This window comes from Rattus norvegicus, chromosome 11 (genome assembly GCF_021556685.1).
Source record: "Rattus norvegicus strain SHRSP/BbbUtx chromosome 11, alternate assembly SHRSP_T2T, whole genome shotgun sequence".
NCBI lineage: Eukaryota > Metazoa > Chordata > Mammalia > Rodentia > Muridae > Rattus > Rattus norvegicus.
The window spans coordinates 40,432,019-40,452,343 of NC_141544.1; the positions used below are offsets into that span (position 1 = coordinate 40,432,019).

Sequence of the window (20,325 nt, forward strand, 5' to 3'; positions counted from 1 at the left end):
GGAGCCGGATGTAGATCGCTCCTGAGAGACACAGCCAGAATACAGCAAATACAGAGGCGAATGCCAGCAGCAAACCACTGAACTGAGAATAGGACCCCCGTTGAAGGAATCAGAGAAAGAACTGGAAGAGCTTGAAGGGGCTCGAGACCCCATATGTACAACAATGCCAAGCAACCAGAGCTTCCAGGGACTAAGCCACTACCTAAAGACTATACATGGACTGACCCTGGACTCTGACCCCATAGGTAGCAATGAATATCCTAGTAAGAGCACCAGTGGAAGGGGAAGCCCTGGGTCCTGCTAAGACTGAACCCCCAGTGAACTAGGCTGTTGGGGGGAGGGCGGCAATGGGGGGAGGGTTGGGAGGGGAACACCCATAAGGAAGGGGAAGAGGGAGGGTGATGTTTGCCCGGAAACCAAAGAATTATTATTAAGTATTAAATAAATTAAAAAAAAAAGACTATGAAAGTCTAAGCTAGTCTGGAAGGCTACTCTGAACAATATAGCAGTAAAAAAAAAAAAAAGGAAAAGAAATTCTCTCATGAATAAATTTTTAAGGAAAAAAAAAACTGGCAGCAGTGGTGTGTGTCTGTAACCCGGGGCTGTTGAAACAAAAGGATACCTAGGCCTCCTGGCCAGTCAGTCTAGCTGAATTGGCGAACTTCAGGTTGAATGAGAGATGTGTGTGTGTGTGTGTGTGTGTGTGTGTGTGTGTGTGTGTGTGTGTGTGTGTGTGTAGGTCTGTAGATGGTTCAGTGGTTAAAGGCAAGCCTGAATACCTGAATTCAGTCCCTGAGATGCACATGGTGGAAAAAAGAGAACTGATGTCCACATGAGTGCCAAGGCATGAGCACTTCCACACAAACATATGTGCTCACACTAAATAAATGGTAAGAAAGAATTCTTAAAGGCCATCAGTTAAGATGCTTATTGACAGTCCTAATAACAAGGGTTCAAGCTCTGGAATCCAATGGTTGAAGAAGGAGAGAACTGTCTCTTGAAAGCTGTTCTCTGATCACCATTTGTGTTACAAGGATCATGCACAAATGCACATCCATGCACTTGAGTGCACGTGCACACACATGGATAGAACATAAAATAAATGAATAGATGTAAGACCATTTAAAAATTAAGAGTGATTAAGAAACACACTCAGTATCAGCCTTTGGCCTCCATGCACATGAGCTCACACACAGATGGATCTCTCTCTCAAAGCATAACAGAACCATAGTAACAGCATCGCATATGACAGAGCCCCAAACACAGAGAGACTTAGGGGATTGAATAGAGAACCTAGAAACAAGCACAGCTCCAGCTATGGAAAGAAGGATGAAAGATGATCCCTGAGTGTCATGGATTAAAGAGTTTAAGCTATGACTGGAAACTATGCATCTTCATGGGGGTGGATTACTAAATTATCTAAAATGACTTCAAGAGACAGGCATAGGCAGAGGATGTTTTGAAAAGGATTGTAATAGCACAAGAAATAATACTTGGTATTAACAAATGTGATGACTAATACTAAAGCTTTTGTACAGCAAGAGAAGCAATGGATGGGAGATGAGTCTAAAGATTGGGAGAGTCTTGGTCAATAACATATACATATATACAATAACATATATATACTCGATAGGAGATTAATACATTGAATATATAGAGAATTAGAAAAAAGCACCCTAAGCCCATATTTTCAGTTAACAAAAGGGAGACATGAATTAAATAGACGAGTTTCAAAAAGGGAACAGGAATGGCCAAAACCATTTATAAAAAACAATGACCAAACGTTCTTAGCCATCAGGGAGATGCAAATCGAAACTGCATTGCTATTTCCTGGTAAGATGGCAGACTGGAAGCTGCATCCATATGACCCAACGAAAGGAAGTCAGGAGATGAATCTACTATTTCAAGTAGCAAGGAGGACGAACTTCAAGGAAATGTACAAAGGCAACAATAGGCTACCTGGAAAGAATGGAGAAAAAGACAATGTGCTGCATCAGGAGAAATAATCCGTTCTGAACAGGTTGTAACCATATGGCTTCCAGGTGGCCCCAATGACAAGAGAGTGGCAGTCCACACACAATTTGTATTCCTGCACAAAATGCCATGACCAAGAAGCAAGTCGGGGAGGAAAGGGTTTATTCAGCTTACACTTCCACACTGCTGTTCATCACCAAAGGAAGTCAGGACTGGAATTCAAACAGATCAGGAAGCAGGAGCTGACGCAGAGGCCATGGAGGGATGTTACTTACTGACTTGCTTCCCCTGGCTTGCCCAGTTTGCTTTCTTATAGAACACAAGACCACCAGTCCAGGGATGGTACCACCCACAGTAAGCCCTCCCACCCTTGATCCCTAATTGAGAAAATGCCTTACAGCTGGGTCTCATGGAGGTCCTTCCTCAAGGGAAGCTCCTTTCTCTGTGCTAACTCCACCTTGTGTCAAGTTGACACACAAAACCAGCCAGTACAGCCCCCAACCCCAACCTCAAGTGCAGTGACTGATTTTAGTGATTGATTTATCCAGCAGACATGTCAACAGTGAAGAGGAATCCCGTTACTGTCACTTAATTTGACTTGAAGACAGTGACCAGCCATCACCCTCAAAGAAAACTTATTGCTTAAAACTGAGCTACGGGGGTTGGAGATTTAGCTCAGCAAGCGCAAGGCCCTGGGTTTGGTCCCCGGCTGCGGAAAAAAAAAAGAAAAGAAAAAAAAAACTGAGTTACCCTGAGCCTGAGGATGGGGAATGATCATTCATCCTGGAACCAGACATCCTGGAGGACATTGTGGAGAACAGGGGGTCTGGACTCCATCAGCCCTCAAAAGTGTGGTGGCGGGAATCTTGGCTCAGCCATGAAGTGCACAAGTAACCCAGCCTTAGGGGATAGGCATCATTAACTAAGAGAGCCCTGGTGTTTGTTAAGCTTGAGTCTGGGGTCAGCTGGTATATCAGTCTCTAGACCAAACTTTTTCTGTTTGTTGTGTCAGAACCTGAGTATTGCAGCTCCCACAGTCTGGGGTGGCAGCCATCACCCTTCCTCCAGCAGAGTGATTAAGGTTTAGAAGTTCTAGCATGACAAAGATAGGTCTTCTGCTTGTGCAGAACTCAGTATTGTGCTTGCTCTTTATTATCTACGTGTTTGGAATACTTCCACCAGAGACTTAGCTATCTGTGGGAGTCTCGGGACAGAGAGAGACCCTGACCAACCCACAGACCTCAAGGCTAACTCTGGCAGCAGAGGCTTCTAGTAGTCAAAGAAAGTGAACTGCTCGTGTGAAGACAGCTCTGAAGGACACTCGACCTGTCCAGTGTAGACCCAGCAAAAGCACAGTACTCTTGAGATTCTTTAAAACCACTCAGTTCCACCCAGCACTTATATCGCTCCTAGTTTCTGGGTGTCTTTAGCGTTTCTCATTTGGCTCTGGTCTGTCGTTCTAGGTAAGCTGTGTGACAAAGGAGCGTGCTTGGTTTAGAACAGTAGCTTTCATAGGTTTCCTTGGGCCAAATCTGGGAGGCAGTTTCATCAACCCGCCTCTGGAAGTTACATCACAGGAAATACAATAAGAGATTGGTTTGCTCATTATAAGTTGGGAGGGGGGCAGGTGGGATGGCACACACCTTTAAGTCCAGCACTTGGAAAGCAGAGACTGCTGGATCTCTGTGAGTTTGAGGACAGCTTTGTCTGTATGTGAGTTCCAAGGTCAGCCAGGGCTAAATAATAGCGAGACATTGTCTTAAAAAAACAAAAACAAGGGGTTGGGGATTTAGCTCAGTGGTAGAGCGCTTGCCTAGGAAGCACAAGGCCCTGGGTTCAGTCCCCAGCTCCGAAAAAACAAAAACAAAAACAAAAAACCAAAATGATAGTGAATAATCCTGATGATTTTCCTTTCTAGATACCCTGGGTCAGGACCTAGGTTAATGGAGCTGTCCCTATTCCATCCTTCTGCTTTGTAGACTTTAGAAACATCATTGCTTACTTTAGGTAGAATGTGAGGTAGAAAGGCCTGGGCCAGACTCTCTGAGAGCTCCGAGGCCATATGCTGCTCTCCACAGGGGACTTGTCCCTTGACTCAGAGCCCTCTTTTCTTCAGTATCTGATCCTCAGCTGATGTGAGTCTTTGATTTATGTCTTCCCATTGGACAATAGGGTGGCTGGGCTGCTTGTAGGTCTATAAAAGGCAGAGTGCTTCCTTTGATGTGTCCCGCCTCGGCCCTGGCCTCTCTATTCCTAGCTAACTTGGTCTTCCCCATGTAGGGCTCTAGATCCCACTCCTAAAAGCTCTAATTTGGGGATCAGTGTCTGAAATAGCCCCAAAGGTATCCTGTTTAGCTTGTCATTCAAATAGCTAAGCCCCTGCCACGACCCGTTTAAAACCCCTCTCACCTTTCATTGAGCTAAGCAGTTCTTTTTTCAAGTCTTACTTGTTTATGAATACATGTCATTCTGTTTATCCACCACGGTCCTGCCCCTCTGACAAGCATTGACCGGAGTAGGGAGTGAAGCAAACGTTCCGTTTAGTCAACTGTAGAGGCGTTGGGCGCCGGTGGCTTCCATTAAATACTGTGGTCAAAATAGCAGTAAGCTCAGGGTGCAACCTGGATCCCGCAATGGTCAAGCATCAGGCAGTTGCTTGGCTTCTCTTTGCTCCCGCATCTCCAGCTGTAAAAGCGGGATGTTAAAGGTTCTAACCTTGAGAGGACCAGTGAGACCATTTTAAACTCTTCAGTTCACATCTGAATAAATTGGAAATTGGGATCCCCTGCTCAGGTTTTAAGGCGGCAGCGCGAGAGCACCACACAAACAGGGGACGCTTCTGAGAGTGAGCCCATGTGTCACTGCTCAGTGAGACAGCCCTAGTTACAGGATTGTTTTTAAGAGTGAATTAGTACTGAAGGCCTTCACAGCGGTGCCTGGCTCTTGCACATCCTGTATTGGCGAACTAGAAAATGAGGGCTGACTAGAATGGGAACCAGGTTTGTGAGTAGCTCAGTCTGACAGCGAAGCGAGGCTGCCTGAGGGCTCCCTGCCTAGTTTACTCATGGAAGCTCTGCTGCTCTTTAATCATGCTGATTTTTCCATAACATCACGTTTGAATGCTTCTCAGTATTCTATGCACAAAAAAAAAAAAAAAAAAAAAAGAAGAAGAAGAAGAAGAAAAAGAGAGGCCGTATGTAGCTCATGACTTTTTATTTGACTTATTTTCTTTATTTACATTACTATACCACGTTAGAATAACTACACAATGTACACTCTGTTACTTAACAGGCCACATTGCTCTTTTATAAAAAATGATTTATTTGTCTTGCGTGCCGCTGCCCCTTCCTTCTTCCTCGGCGCTGCCTGCGAGGTGACAGCCATCTATTTTGCCACATCGCAGCTGCCCTTTAACCTCTGGCGAAGCCCAAGATTGTCAAAAAAAAGGACCAAGAAGTTCATCAGGCACCAGACAGATATGTGAAAATTAGGCGAAACTGGAGGAAACCCAGAGGCATAGACAACTGGGTGCGGAGAAGATACAAGGGCCAGATCCTGATGCCCAACATTGGTTAATGGGAGTAACAAGAAAACCAAGCACCTATTGCCTACGGGCTTCTGGAAGTTTCTGGTCCACAATGTCAAGGAGCTGGAAGTGCAGCTGATGTGCAACAAATCTTACTGTGCTGAGATCGCTCACAATGTGTCCTCTAAGAACCGAAAAGCCATCGTAGAAAGAGCAGCACAGCTGGCCATCAGAGTCACCAATCCCAACGCCAGGGTACTCAGCAGGGGAAAAAATGGAGAGCTTGTGTGCGTGTGTTGTGTTCAAATAAAACCATAAAAAACTGTCCAAAATGATGTATTTATCAAATGTGTTCTTGTGTTGGCTTGAGTGTATATATGTACCCCACGAGCATGCAAATGTCCGTGGAGACCAGAATGGGTGTCAGAATCCCCGGAACTGGAGTCACACGCCATTGTTGTGAGCTACCACATGGGTGCTGAGAACCAAACCTGGGTCCTCTGAAAGAACAAGTGCTTTTAGCCACAGAGCCATCTCTCTAGCACCATGTGATTTCTGCTCATTTGAGGCATTGGGTTAAGAGTGAGGCAAATCTCATTGAGACTTGAGTATCAAAACATGGGATAAAGCTTCTAAATGTAAATATTTAGAGAGTATAAATGCCAATAAACAGCGAGTCACCTCAGGTGTTAAATGAGGAGGATGCACTAGGTTGAAGGCCGTCCAGCTCCAGCAATACTGCGACAGTTGCTTGTCTCAGCTCTTCCCACCACTCACGTACACACAAGCCGGAAGACTTGGTTTAAAAAGAACTACTGGTTCCTTTTCTCTACCATATCCTTAAAGGGGCTATTTTTAAAAAATCTCAGATCAATGGGTATTGCATCTTTCTTAGAACCACCGTTTAAACATTTCGAAGGGAATCTAATGCATCTGTGTCTACTTTTTTTCTTGCAAGGAAATGCCACTCTTGTTCGTTACAAATCGCAGAACCCAAATTTGGAAAGAAGATTCTAACGGCATGCTAATTAGGCTCTGCAGAACGCACTTTGAACAGTTTGAATACACGTGTAGCTGATTTCACCTTCCAGGGTGTGGATTGGCTATAGTTAGACCAAGGCATGTTCCAAAGCAGCATACTTTCATGTACGGGAATGATTTCCTGGCATGTAAGTTACTCCTTTTCACGGTCCTGAGATTGCAGCAGACTGGGAGGATTTGTTTAATTTAGGTTGTTTGGGTCAAGTTGAAGCCCTACAAAAATGCCTCTTTCGTTTTGACCTGGGGTCATGCTCATCTTGAGCCATCTTCCTCCCTCTCAAAAGAAAAGCACCTATAAATCGGTCCTAGCCACCGGTGAGTCTCTTCTCCTCAACATAACTAATATACATATAAACCGTAGGAGCTGAGGTTTTTAAATCCCTAAACGAGATAATCTCCTGACTTTTACTGGGATGTTTTTTGTTCCAGGAAAATGTCAGTTTCTATTTCTGGGCTCTTCTAGGAAATCCTCCACCCCATTTAGCTGCAGTAGCAATGGGAGGTGGTCCTCCACAGATGGGCTTACCATGCTATTTCTGTGTTTCATTGGAAAGGCCAGGCAGGCTCTCATTTGTGGTTAATACTGTAATTCTTAAAACGTCCTTTTAAGAAGTAGATGGAAATATCCAAAACTCCATTTTCATCCACATGGTGTCATTGCTCAAGCACACACAGAAGTGTCAGCAAAATGATGTTTGTGTCAGGCAACTTGTATGAATTGAAAGCTAAAAAAAGGCGATTGACAGGTGTCTTGTTAGGCCTCTGCTATTAGCCATTTTTGTATCTGCGCAGTACTTGACACCCCACTTCTAAACAAGGATCGCACATTTGTGTGCCTTCAGGAAGACGTCCTGATGGGTGGCTCTAAAACACTATTTTAGGATGTGATGGCTTAATTTGAAAAGTGTTTTGATGAACAAAACACGATCGCTTCCTTGTCGTTTTTTGGACGTCCTCGGGTTTCACGGTATAATCAGGGACTGAATGGATATTGCTTGGGTACGAAATATTTGATGAGTAAGAGGGCTTGGCAGTGAAACTGGAGGTTGTGTTGGTAGCTGGCTTCATCAGGGAGGGGAGGAGGGATTATCTCCATTCTGTGCTTTTTCTGATGGCTGCTGTAAAATGTATTTTTGGTTTATTACAAACCAGTTCACTCTTTTAACTGAATCAGAGCAAGGGAAAGAATTCTCTGAATAATCAGATTTTCAATTGAGGCCCAGCTTCATCTCCTAAAATTGACAAGGAATTGTAAAGAGTGTTGGAAATTATCCCTTTTAAATATCTCTCTTCCAAAAGAGAAAACAAGGCTGAGAAGTGCTAGGCAACAGTCAACATAGCTAGATGAGGAAGAGACAAAACTGGATGATGGAGTAATAGAACGATGTGATGCTATACATGATGCCATACATGGTGCCATATGTGACGCCATACATGGTGCCATACACAATGCCATATATGATGCCATACATTATATCATACATGGTGCCATTCATGATACCATATTATGATGCCATACATGACACCATATATGATGCTGGCCTTCTCTATACTTTTTATTAATGATTTTTTCACCCAGTAGAGAATTGCTAAGACATTCATTCCTTTCCATGTTCTCTGTGTGATTTTACGTTTGACATTTGAAGAGGTCAAGTATATTTAACGTACTAATCAAATTGATAAGTTCAACTTTGGCATCATTAAGAATGGACGACCTCGGGGTTGGGGATTTAGCTCAGTGGTAGAGCGCTTGCCTAGCAAGTGCAAGGCCCTGGGTTCGGTCCCCAGCTCCGGAAAAAAAAAAAAAAAGAAAGGACCACTGTGAACAGGTAAATCGTTTGCATCACTCTACCGGCAGCGTCTCATCTGGTTGATCACTACAGTTCTCTGTGTCATCCATCTTGGTGACACTACTCAAGAATGGTGCCTGTGCTTTCTGAGAGTTGGGAGATTCATCTGCAACGCATGGAGCACACAGTGTGCTAGGAAGTGCTTTAGTATGAAAAGGAACACAAGACAGAATTGATGACCTCACAGAGAAGGTGACAGAGGTGAGGGACTTGATGCTCAAGCCATAATGTTGGCATCAAAGCTGGGATGTTTAAAGACACTTAAAGGACTGTGACGCCACTGTGTGGAGAGGCGGAGCCTGAGATGAACCCAGAAAAGAACACAAATTGCACAGGGTCTCAGCTCAGGGAGTTATTCCTTAGGAAAGTGTAAATCAAACTGAGTTTTAAAAATAAGTTTATTAGGGGTTGGGGATTTGGCTCAGTGGTAGAGCGCTTGCCTAGCAAGCGCAAGGCCCTGGGTTCCGTTCCCAGCTCCGAAAAAAAGAATAGAAAAAAAATAAGTTTATTACATATTCCTTATCTTTTATTTGCATGTGAAGGTAGGTGTGTGTGTGTGTGTGTGTGTGTGTGTGTGTGTGTGTGTGCGTGTGTGTGAACCAGAGGTCAATATCTGCTGTTTTTCTTTTTTATTTCTTGGTCTGTTTTTTGGGACAAGGGACTTGCTGGACAGCCAAGTGCCAGGGACAGTCCTGTTTCCACAGCCTTAGTATGGGGATGCCATCATGCCTGACTTTTTAAATTGAGGTTTTAGGGGCTAAAACTCAAGTACTCCCAATGCCGAGGTGACCACTTTGCCTGTCAGTCATTGCTCCCCTCAGTCTACCCACCTCAGTCTTCCCACCTCAGAACATAGATCATCTTTCATAGTCTCACCCAAAGATTTGTCTCCAAGGTGGTTCTAGGTAGTCAAGCTGAAAATGATGTTCCTAATGTAAAGGTATTATATACTAACTAAATCTATGTTTTCAGTAAAATTCCCCGTTTCTCAACGGCGACTTGGAGCTAACAGCCCCAAACTCCTCTTTGATGAAAACACAGACACAAACAGATCACTCTCTTCTGAATGTAGCAGAAACCAATCTCTCGACAGAACAAAGCAGAAAACCCACACACAAATGCAAACATTTCGGGGCTGGGGATTTAGCTCAGTGGTAGAGCGCTTACCTAGGAAGCGCAAGGCCCTGGGTTCAGTCCCCAGCTCCGAAAAAAAGAACCAAAAAAAAAAAAAATGCAAACATTTCCACACACACATAAAGTCTATAGCAAGTTTTTTTTTTTTCTTCATTAAATTTTTATTTTCAAGTTTAATGTATTAGTCTATGTGGGGGAGTGTCTATCCCACATTTGGTCATTCAATTCCAACAAAAAAGACGTACAACTTTTATATTTATGATAAACATTAATCATCACTACAAAAAAACAGATATCTGCCCTCTATGATATTATTTCTATTAACCTGTCAATACCCCACAATATGACTGGCCATGTTTTGTCTGGGCTGCCTTAACTTCAACTGGCCATACCACATGATCATGATTTCAAGATTTTTACCCCATAGCATATTCTTTTTTTTTTTTTATTAACTTGAGTATTTCTTATATACATTTCGAGTGTTATTCCCTTTCCCGGGTTCCGGGAAAACATCCCCCTCCCCCCTCCCTTTCCTTATGGGTGTTCCCCTCCCAACCCTCCCCCCATTGCCGCCCTCCCCCCATAGTCTAGTTCACTGGGGGTTCAGTCTTAGCAGGACCCAGGGCTTCCCCTTCCACTGGTGCTCTTACTAGGATATTCATTGCTACCTATGGGGTCAGAGTCCAGGGTCAGTCCATGTATAGTCTTTAGGTAGTGGCTTAGTCTCTGGAAGCTCTGGTTGCTTGGCATTGTTGTACTTTTGGGGTCTCGAGCCCCTTCAAGCTCTTCCAGTTCTTTCTCTGATTCCTTCAATAGGGGACCTATTCAATAGGGATTCCTTCAATATTCTCAGTTCAGTGGTTTGCTGCTGGCATTCGCCTCTGTATTTGCTGTATTCTGGCTGTGTCTCTCAGGAGCGATCTACATCCGGCTCCTGTCGGTCTGCACTTCTTTGCTTCATCCATCTTGTCTAATTGGGTGGCTGTATATGTATAGGCCACATGTGGGGCAGGCTCTGAATGGGTGTTCCTTCAGTCTCTGTTTTAATCTTTGCCTCTCCCCTCCCTGCCAAGGGTATTCTTTTTCCTCATTTAAAGAAGGAGTGAAGCATTCACATTTTGATCATCCGTCTTGAGTTTCGTTTGTTCTAGGGATCTAGGGTAATTCAAGCATTTGGGCTAATAGCCACTTATCAATGAGTGCATACCATGTATGTCTTTCTGTGATTGGGTTAGCTCACTCAGGATGATATTTTCCAGTTCCAACCATTTGCCTACGAATTTCATAAACTCGTTGTTTTTGATAGCTGAGTAGTATTCCATTGTGTAGATGTACCACATTTTCTGTATCCATTCCTCTGTTGAAGGGCATCTGGGTTCTTTCCATTTTCTGGCTATTATAAATAAGGCTGCGATGAACATAGTGGAGCACGTGTCTCTTTTATATGTTGGGGCATCTTTTGGGTATATGCCCAAGAGAGGTATAGCTGGATCCTCAGGCAGTTCAATGTCCAATTTTCTGAGGAACCTCCAGACTGATTTCCAGAATGGTTTTACCAGTCTGCAACCCCACCAACAATGGAGGAGTGTTCCTCTTTCTCCACATCCTCGCCAGCATCTGCTGTCACATGAGTTTTTGATCTTAGCCAATCGAACAGGTGTGAGGTGAAATCTCAGGGTTGTTTTGATTTGCATTTCCCTTATGACTAAAGATGTTGAACATTTCTTTAGGTGTTTCTCAGCCATTCGGCATTCCTCAGCTGTGAATTCTTTGTTTAGCTCTGAACCCCATTTTTTAATAGGGTTATTTGTCTCCCTGCAGTCTAACTTCTTGAGTTCTTTGTATATTTTGGATATAAGGCCTCTATCTGTTGTAGGATTGGTAAAGATCTTTTCCCAATCTGTTGGTTGCCGTTTTGTCCTAACCACAGTGTCCTTTGCCTCACAGAAGCTTTGCAGTTTTATGAGATCCCATTTGTCGATTCTTGATCTTAGAGCATAAGCCATTGGTGTTTTGTTCAGGAAATTTTTTCCAGTGCCCATGTGTTCCAGATGCTTCCCTAGTTTTTCTTCTATTAGTTTGAGTGTGTCTGGTTTGATGTGGAGGTCCTTGATCCACTTGGACTTAAGCTTTGTACAGGGTGATAAGCATGGATCGATCTGCATTCTTCTACATGTTGCCCTCCAGTTGAACCAGCACCATTTGCTGAAAATGCTATCTTTTTTCCATTGGATGGTTTTGGCTCCTTTGTCAAAAATCAAGTGCCCATAGGTGTGTGGGTTCATTTCTGGGTCTTCAATTCTATTCCACTGGTCTATCTGTCTGTCTCTGTACCAATACCATGCAGTTTTTATCACTATTGCTCTGTAATACTGCTTGAGTTCAGGGATAGTGATTCCCCCTGAAGTCCTTTTATTGTTGAGGATAGCTTTAGCTATCCTGGGTTTTTTGTTATTCCAGATGAATTTGCAAATTGTTCTGTCTAACTCTTTGAAGAAATGGATTGGTATTTTGATGGGGATTGCATTGAATCTGTAGATTGCTTTTGGTAAAATGGCCATTTTTACTATATTAATCCTGCCAATCCATGAGCATGGGAGATCTTTCCATCTTCTGAGGTCTTCTTCAATTTCTTTCCTCAGTGTCTTGAAGTTCTTATTGTACAGATCTTTTACTTGCTTGGTTAAAGTCACACCGAGGTACTTGATATTATTTGGGTCTATTATGAAGGGTGTCGTTTCCCTAATTTCTTTCTCGGCTTGTTTCTCTTTTGTATAGAGGAAGGCAACTGATTTATTTGAGTTAATTTTATACCCAGCCACTTTGCTGAAGTTGTTTATCAGCTTTAGTAGTTCTCTGGTGGAACTTTTGGGATCACTTAAATATACTATCATGTCATCTGCAAATAGTGATATTTTGACCTCTTCTTTTCCGATCTGTATCCCTTTGATCTCCTTTTGTTGTCTGATTGCTCTGGCTAGAACTTCAAGAACTATATTGAATAAGTAGGGAGAGAGTGGGCAGCCTTCTCTAGTCCCTGATTTTAGTGGGACTGCTTCAAGTTTCTCTCCATTTAGTTTAATGTTAGCAACTGGTTTGCTGTATATGGCTTTTACTATGTTTAGGTATGGGCCTTGAATTCCTATTCTTTCCAGGACTTTTATCATGAAGGGGTGTTGAATTTTGTCAAATGCTTTCTCAGCATCTAATGAAATGATCATGTGGTTCTGTTCTTTCAGTTTGTTTATATAATGGATCACGTTGATGGTTTTCCGTATATTAAACCATCCCTGCATGCCTGGGATGAAGCCTACTTGATCATGGTGGATGATTGTTTTGATGTGCTCTTGAATTCGGTTTGCCAGAATTTTATTGAGTATTTTTGCATCGATATTCATAAGGGAAATTGGTCTGAAGTTCTCTTTCTTTGTTGTGTCTTTGCGTGGTTTAGGTATAAGAGTAATTGTGGCTTCGTAGAAGGAATTCGGTAGGGCTCCATCTGTTTCAATTTTGTGGAATAGTTTGGATAATATTGGTATGAGGTCTTCTATGAAGGTTTGATAGAATTCTGCACTAAAACCATCTGGACCTGGGCTCTTTTTGGTTGGGAGACCTTTAATGACTGCTTCTATTTCCTTAGGAGTTATGGGGTTGTTTAACTGGTTTATCTGTTCCTGATTTAACTTCGATACCTGGTATCTGTCTAGGAAATTGTCCATTTCCTGAAGATTTTCAAATTTTGTTGAATATAGGTTTTTATAGTAAGATCTGATGATTTTTTGAATTTCCTCCGAATCTGTAGTTATGTCTCCCTTTTCATTTCTGATTTTGTTAATTTGGATGCACTCTCTGTGTCCTCTCGTTAGTCTGGCTAAGGGTTTATCTATCTTGTTGATTTTCTCAAAGAACCAACTTTTGGTTCTGTTGATTCTTTCTATGGTCCTTTTTGTTTCTACTTGGTTGATTTCAGCTCTGAGTTTGATTATTTCCTGCCTTCTGTTCCTCCTGGGTGTATTTGCTTCTTTTTGTTCTAGAGCTTTTAGGTGTGCTGTCAAGCTGCTGACATATGCTCTTTCCTGTTTCTTTCTGCAGGCACTCAGCGCTATGAGTTTTCCTCTTAGCACAGCTTTCATTGTGTCCCATAAGTTTGAGTATGTTGTATCTTCATTTTCATTAAATTCTAAAAAGTTTTTAATTTCTTTCTTTATTTCTTCCTTGACCAGGTTATCATTGAGTAGAGCATTGTTCAATTTCCACGTATATGTGGGCATTCTTCCCTTATTGTTATTGAAGACCAGTTTTAGGCCGTGGTGGTCCGATAGCACGCATGGGATTATTTCTATCTTTCTGTACCTGTTGAGGCCCGTTTTTTGACCAATTATATGGTCAATTTTGGAGAAAGTACCATGAGGAGCTGAGAAGAAGGTATATCGTTTTGCTTTAGGATAGAATGTTCTATAAATATCCGTTAAGTCCATTTGGTTCATGACTTCTCTTAGTCTGTCTACGTCTCTGTTTAATTTCTGTTTCCATGATCTGTCCATTGATGAGAGTGGGGTGTTGAAATCTCCCACTATTATTGTGTGAGGTGCAATGTGTGTTTTGAGCTTTAGTAAGGTTTCTTTTACGTATGTAGGTGCCCTTGTATTTGGGGCATAGATATTTAGGACTGAGAGTTCATCTTGGTGGATTTTTCCTTTGATGAATATGAAGTGTCCTTCCTTATCTTTTTTGATGACTTTTAATTGAAAATTGATTTTATTTGATATTAGAATGGCTACTCCAGCTTGCTTCTTCTGACCATTTGCTTGGAAAGTTGTTTTCCAGCCTTTCACTCTGAGGTAGTGTCTGTCTTTGTCTCTGAGGTGTGTTTCCTGGAGGCAGCAGAATGCAGGGTCCTCGTTGCGTATCCAGTTTGTTAATCTATGTCTTTTTATTGGGGAGTTGAGGCCATTGATATTGAGAGATATTAAGGAATAGTGATTATTGCTTCCCGTTATATTCATATTTGGATGTGAGGTTATGTTTGTGTGCTTTCATTCTCTTTGTTTTGTTGCCAAGACGATTAGTTTCTTGCTTCTTCTAGGGTATAGCTTGCCTCCTTATGTTGGGCTTTACCCTTTATTATCCTTTGTAGTGCTGGATTTGTAGAAAGATATTGTGTAAATTTGGTTTTGTCATGGAATATCTTGGTTTCTCCATCAATGTTAATTGAGAGTTTTGCTGGATACAGTAACCTGGGCTGGCATTTGTGTTCTCTTAGGGTCTGTATAACATCAGTCCAGGATCTTCTGGCCTTCATAGTTTCTGGCGAGAAGTCTGGTGTGATTCTGATAGGTCTCCCTTTATATGTTACTTGACCTTTTTCCCTTACTGCTTTTAATATTCTTTCTTTATTTTGTGCGTTTGGTGTTTTGACAATTATGTGACGGGAGGTGTTTCTTTTCTGGTCCAATCTATTTGGAGTTCTGTAGGCTTCTTGTATGTCTATGGGTATCTCTTTTTTTAGGTTAGGGAAGTTTTCTTCTATGATTTTGTTGAAGATATTTACTGGTCCTTTGAGCTGGGAGTCTTCACTCTCTTCTATACCTATTATCCTTAGGTTTGATCTTCTCATTGAGTCCTGGATTTCCTGTATGTTTTGGACCAGTAGCTTTTTCCGCTTTACATTATCTTTGACAGTTGAGTCAATGATTTTTATGGAATCTTCTGCTCCTGAGATTCTCTCTTCCATCTCTTGTATTCTGTTGGTGAAGCTTGTATCTACAGCTCCTTGTCTCTTCTTTTGGTTTTCTATATCCAGGGTTGTTTCCATGTGTTCTTTCTTGATTGCTTCTATTTCCCTTTTTAATTCCTTCAACTGTTTGATTGTGTTTTCCTGGAATTCTTTCAGGGATTTTTGCGATTCCTCTCTGTAGGCTTCTACTTCTTTATTAATGTTTTCCTGTGTTTCCCTAAGTGTGTTCATGTCTTTCTTGAAGTCCTCTAGCATCATGATCAAATATGATTTTGAAACTAGATCTTGCTTTTCTGGTGTGTTTGGATATTCCATGTTTGTTTTGGTGGGAGAATTGGGCTCTGATGATGGCATGTAGTCTTGGTTTCTGTTGCTTGGGTTCCTGCGCTTGCCTCTCGCCATCAGATTATCTCTAGTGTTACTTTGTTCTGCTATTTCTGACAGTGGCTAGACTGTCCTATAAGCCTGTGTGTCAGGAGTGCTGTAGACCTGTTTTCCTCTCTTTCAGTCAGTTCTGGGGACAGAGTGTTCTGCTTTCGGGCGTGTAGTTTTTCCTCTCTACACGTCTTCAGCTGTTCCTGTGGGCCTGTGTCTTGAGTTCACCAGGCAGCTTTCTTGCAGCAGAAAATTTGGTCTTACCTGTGGTCCCGAGGCTCAGGTTCGCCCCTGGGGTGCTGCCCAGGGGCTCTCTGCAGCGGCAGCAACCAGGAAGACCTGTGCCGCCCCTTCCGGGAGCTTCAGTGCACCAGGGTTCCAGATGGTCTTTGGCTTTTTCCTCTGGCGTCCGAGATGTGTGTGCAGGGAGCAGTCTCTTCTGGTTTCCCAGGCTTGTCTGCCTCTCTGAAGGTTTAGCTCTCTCTCCCACGGGATTTGGGTGCAGAGAACTGTTTATCCGGTCTGTTTCCTTCAGGGTCCGGCGGTGTCTCTGGCAGGGGTCCTGCCGCTCCTGGGCCCTCCCCCACGGGAGCCCAGAGGCCTTATACAGTTTCCTCTTGGGCCAGGGATGTGGGCAGGTGTGAGCAGTGTTGGTGGTCTCTTCCACTCTGCAGCCTCAGGAGTGCCCACCTGACCAGGCGGTTGGGTCTCTCTCTCACCGGGTCTGGGAGCAGAGAGCTGCTGCGGGCCGGGATCCGCGGGTCTATAGCAAGTTTTATAACAAACACCAATATGCTTACTACCTAGATTCTGTTCTATCCTTGCTTTACCTTGTATCTATCCACTTATCTCTTTACACTATAGGAAACCATCTCATTTTTGATGCACTTAAAGCAAACTGCAAGCATGAGAGCACTCCCTACTTAGATATACATTCCATCAAGGACAGCTCGGCATCTTTTTTGTTTTGATATAAATTTATATAGGCCCAAACACACATATCTACATGCACACTCCCTGAATTTTTGACAAATAGGTCTGTCGTCCCTAAGGCTCTGTTATGATTCAGACCGTCATTATCAAACAAGAATGAGCCTGAAGGTCTCTTCCAGTCAACCCTCACCCCACCTTCCAGAAGCTATCAGTGCTCCTTTTTACCACCCTTACCTTCAATTAGGTCTGCCTGCTCTAGAATTTCACATACAGGAAGCCATATGGTATATACTCGTCTGCGAGAAGTTCCATGAAAGCGAATGCTTGTGAGATTCATCTCCTGCTTTGCATGCTTGAGTAGTTTGTTCCTTTTCATCGATGGATGGTAGTCGACATGAATCTACCACAGATTTTGTGTTTATTCTCCTTCTGATGACAACCCACCAAGTTTCCTGTGTGGAATTATCACAGGAAAAACCATCGTGAATGTTTCATGTCTATCTGTAGTTCTAAAATATTTACTTTTATTTACATTTCTGTGCATGTGCGTATACATACAGGCATCCGCTGAGACCATAAAAGGGCATCAGATCCTCTGGAGTTGGAGTTATAGTTGACTGTGAGCTGTGGGTGCTGGGAACCAGACTCTGATCAAGAATGAGAATAGCACGTGCTGTTGTATAGCTACTAAGTCATGTGTCCACTCTGTTGAATTAGTTTTTGTTTGTTCTAAGCATGGTTTGGGTATAAAATGCAAAGGTCAACATTTATTTCTTAGATATGCAAATGTTACTTCTAAAAGAAATTCTCTGATCTTTTTTTCAAAAAGCTTGTAGCCATTTTCATTTTTGGAATAAAGTATAGGATGGCCAGATGTTCCATATACTTGTTGAAGCCAGACTTTTTCCACCATAGTCATGCTGGGGTGTGTATATGTATTTGTGTATATGACGTATATGTATATGATTGATGTATATGTATATGAAGTATATGTTTTTGTGTATGTATATGTAAATGTATATGCGTATGTGTATATGATGTATGTGTTTATGTATGTGTATGTGTGTACAGGTACATGTACATGTGTATGTGTTTGCATATGTATATGTGGTGTGGAGCTCACTGTAATAACTATTTCCATTTGATTGCTTCTTAAACAAACTCCTAGCAAATCTTTCAAATCACCCTCTTCCGTTGCCATCACTTATGCTTGAGGCTACAGATTCCAGCAGCTTGGGGGTCGTGGTGGAATCCTTCCTGATTCCTTCTTAGCCTTCTTCCACTTTAAATGTGCCCCACTACCTCTGGCTATATCAGTGCTCACCACTCATCTACTAAGTTCCTGCTTGCAAAGCTTTATTTCTGTATTCTTTTCCCTTGTCTTCTTCGTTCTTGTGAATTTATGTCTAAAACAAGCCACAGCCAATAACAAACAAAGCAAGTAGCAGCAGCAGCAGAGGCAGCAGCAGCAGCAGCAGCAGCAACAACAACAACAAACTTTATTGCCTTAGTTGAGTTTTGGAACTACGAAATATTTATGCTTCTAGGTTTACCTGGAAGTGCCTTTATGAAGAGGTGTGTAGGTGTTGGGTAATAAATTATTATTGGACCTAAAGGCCATGGAATGATAAATGCTGTCTAGAACACATTAATGGCCTGAAATGGCTGGTGGACCTGATTCATCATTCTGGTATGCTATATGAGTTGGTCCAGTGGGCGATGGGGTTAATTCTAGGTGACATTTCTACATGGGAAAACCCAATATCATACTCTGAACTTTATGCTGAGGTAATTGCAAAAGCATATAATAGAAAACATATACTCAAGTCAATGTTCCCTTAGCTCAGTTCCACAGATTAATTCAGCTACTCCACTTCTACCAGCGTAAGAAAGTAAACCAGAAGAGGCTCAAGCTGGGGTCTGGAAAATCACAAATTCGGTGTTGTGCTATGTTTATAGCCCTTCTGAAGAAGAATAAATGAGATTTGCCTGATAATTCTGTGTAGAGAGATAAGAAAAGGAAACCCCAGTTTCAATGAGTCCAGAAATTTTTTTATATCTTATTTTCAAAAGCCAGATGTTATGCATCCTTTCCTTCTCGGGGCCACAGTTTTCTTTCAAAGGTAGTTTTTGGTGTCATACATACACATTTATAAAGAGCAAAGTTGGTGAGGATGGGATGCTACTGGAAAGTGTAGATGGACATTATGCTTTCGTTCTGTAGTCTACAGTTTCCTGAAAAAGGCATCCGACTCTAGTTTTAGCTTTTAAAAGTTAAAGATTCTATTTTATTCTAACAGTCTGTGTTCCTCTGATTATCTTTAGCGACGTCACAGTACATGCTTGCTCAAGGAATAGCTCAGGATTCAGTTGGCCGGAGGAGCTGTCAGATTTCTGTTCCCCGTGATTAGCTTGTTGAAATGCGTGAGTCCCTTTCTAATCCTTCAGACCTCGAATTTTTCCTTTATTAAGAAATAGCTTCTTAAGCCAAAGATCCGAGAAGACCTGACCAAAGCAGTGTCTTCTGGTCGTGAATGGACAACTAACTCATGAGCTCACCGTAGCCTTGGTTGCCTTCACAAGAGCTGAACCAGATCAACACAGTCAGTATTCTAGCCTGGATGAGAGAGAGCTGTCACCCCTAGCTGAGAAAGTGTTAACAGTTGGTGGTTCTGGGGAAGGAGAGTCAGTGTTCTTTAAGAGTGTGGCCCCTGACAGGCTGACCATGCTCCAGTGGATGGCCCTATACCCAGGAGAATATGGACAGCACAAAGTGGACTCAGTTGTTTTTAAATAGAGACATGAAGTAGGGAGGGGAAGTAGATCTGGGAGTAAAAGGGGAGCAAAGTGGGTTAATCTGATCAGAATACATTGTATCCAATTCTCAAAGAATTAAGGAAAAGGTTTAAAGGAGAAAAAGAAGGAGCAATGGGAAAACATCTCCTTCAAAGGCAGTCTTAGCCCTGAAGAAAAGATTTTGGTGCGTTGTTGAGAAGATTTATTTTTGGCAACAGATCGAGTGTAATTTCTGAGTTCTGGAACATTGAGCAAATATCTGGGACTTTCTGACTCTCTGTTCCTTTATCAAATAGGAATGTTAAAGAGTGGCCTTGCACACTAAATCCCATGTGAATGAGCAGAAACAGTTGAACGTCTGGCAGTTAGTATGTATACATACTTCATGTATACAGCGTCTCACCCTTACCTTAAACCGGACCATTTCCTGAGCCTGACACATTAGATTCATGAAGGTACTAGCCTACACTTTAGAATTTTTTTCTTCACACCTTCTTTACTTCCTGCTCCCCTCCTTCCCTTCCTGTTCCCTTCTTCCTTTATTTCCTCCCCTCTTCCTAACATAAACGTCTTTCCCTAATCAGCCTTGCATTTGAATCCAGGACGCATGTCTCCTCTGTGAAGTTCTCTCACTTTACACTATAGTGAGAGCAGTGGCCCTTGAGCTTGGCCTAAGGACGCAGGAGAAGGTTCTTCCCTTTCCTTTGGGTTCTGGAGACCTGTGTAGGCAGGCAGTGACCCCAGTGAGGAAACTCCATTCCCTAAGTAAAGAAAGTCAATGTATGTATGTATGTATGTATGTATGTATGTATGCCATTTGAAAAATTTGCTTTTGGAACTAGAAGATTCCTGAATTTCCCAGGTCTTTGAGTCAAACTGTGCCCTTTGGCACTTAAGATAATATTAACTTGGTAAGCAACAATTCAGGAATTGAGAAATAGATCATTCAGATCTACCCC

The 20,325-nt window shown here is 42.4% G+C and overlaps 1 pseudogene; it reads left to right on the top strand.

Moving 5' to 3' along the window:
* The first annotated feature begins 1,838 nt into the window (after positions 1–1,838).
* LOC148002497 (large ribosomal subunit protein eL32-like) lies at positions 1,839–18,828 on the top strand (annotated as a pseudogene).
* The last annotated feature ends 1,497 nt before the right edge of the window (positions 18,829–20,325 follow it).